This window comes from Poecilia formosa, unplaced genomic scaffold, assembly GCF_000485575.1.
Source record: "Poecilia formosa unplaced genomic scaffold, Poecilia_formosa-5.1.2 Scaffold718, whole genome shotgun sequence".
Taxonomy (NCBI): domain Eukaryota; kingdom Metazoa; phylum Chordata; class Actinopteri; order Cyprinodontiformes; family Poeciliidae; genus Poecilia; species Poecilia formosa.
The window spans coordinates 135055-136605 of NW_006800657.1; the positions used below are offsets into that span (position 1 = coordinate 135055).

The 1551-nt window shown below is 38.3% G+C and overlaps 1 protein-coding gene across 1 annotated transcript in view; it reads right to left on the bottom strand.

Annotated features, from left to right (window-relative positions):
- The window catches only part of cunh7orf25 (chromosome unknown C7orf25 homolog), a 4220-nt gene extending 3313 nt beyond the window's left edge, over positions 1–907 (bottom strand). The window contains exon 1 of the mRNA XM_007542682.2: positions 741–907. The gene's annotated coding sequence lies outside the window, so the exon portion shown is untranslated. The remainder of the gene's footprint in view (positions 1–740) is intronic.
- Positions 908–1551: the final 644 nt, after the last annotated feature.

The window sequence follows — 1551 nt, forward strand, 5'->3', positions numbered from 1 at the left end:
TATGTGCTGTCATTAAAATATGTAAACCAAATGTGACCGTTTAATAAGTCGTTAAACGATTAAGAAATGATTCTAAGTGTGCTGGTCGTTTTTAACACGATTTTTAATGTTTCTGCTACCTCTTCATTACAGTCATATCACACTTATAACCATATTTAACTCTCAGTCAAATTGACACTGGTCACAGATTTTGATGGCCATAATAATCCGTGACCTTACTGTACAGGCCAGTAGATTATGTCAGCACGTAAAACTATTTTTCAGAGTTCTGCCACCTCTTCACCGCCATCTGAGTGTATTTATAACAATATTTAACCACGTAATTAGCAGATTTTGATGCAACACCTGTACCAAAACCTGTTCTAGTCACCATGGTAACACTTGCAAACGGGCCGGCCAGGACCTATGCCGTATTATCAGTAGCGACACCAGAACCAAATCAACCTGAACCTCCAGAACCTCAGCAGAACGTCAAGCCGCAGTGATTCAGGCAAAAGGAGCCCAGACCAGGTTCAAAGAGCCGAATCTGAACTGAACTTGGATGTTCCGGGGTTATTGGTCTGAAGAGAACCTCAGGTTTTCACGAGCTGGAGCCCAAAACCAACAGAACAGAACCCATCTTCCTTGTAGAACCGACCAAGATATGAACAGAACCCACTGAAAACCCACAAGATTAACCTGTCCGGTTCTGTCCGGGATCTGACCCGACTGAGCCCCCCAAGTAAAGCTGGTGGACTCACCTGGTTCTGGACTCAGCGTGTTGGAAGTTCGCTGCCGGTTCCGTTTCTGGCTCGTCAGTTAAAGCCGAACAGATAGAGTTGATAACGTCAAAAGTTCCTTCCGAACCGCCGGTGCTAGATGCTAATGTTAATGACACTGCACGACTCAGCTGGCAGGAAACACTGCGTCACTACCGGTAGGATTTTCAAAAATAAAAGCAAACTTGTGGATAATTTCTCTCTTATCCTTGGCTTCAGCCTGTGAACCAGGACGTCTCAGAAGTCATTGAGTTCTCCCAGTGAGACCAGCAGACTGAAGCCTGTGACCAGTGCTCCCAGTTTAATAAATAAATGTTTTATTCTTTCACTTTTTGTGTAAATATCTCAATCTGAAGTATCACGGTATTAATGCAGCTTATGTAATGAAATAAAAATAATTTACTCTGTTACAATTATCTTCACTCTTTGCTAGTTGACATCCTGTAATAAATATTTTTATCTGGAAAAAAGTAAGAAAAATATGTAGTTTAATGTTTGACAATGACTGATTTATAAATCAAGTCATTTCTCAATAATGTATAAAAAATAAATACAAGAAAATAATTTGTTGTCTTGAAACGTTAAATGTAGATTAAATTATGGAATTATGTAAATATGTTCTTTAAACACTGTAAAAGTGTCTGTTCATCAATGTTGATATAAAAATGATCAGAATCATTTCTATCAAATAAAACATTCTGCTCTTTATTCAGAAATGCCCCAAAACATTAAATAATCACATCAAAAGTTAGAAACTCTCTTTAGTCATTTCTCTGATTACCAAATATATTAA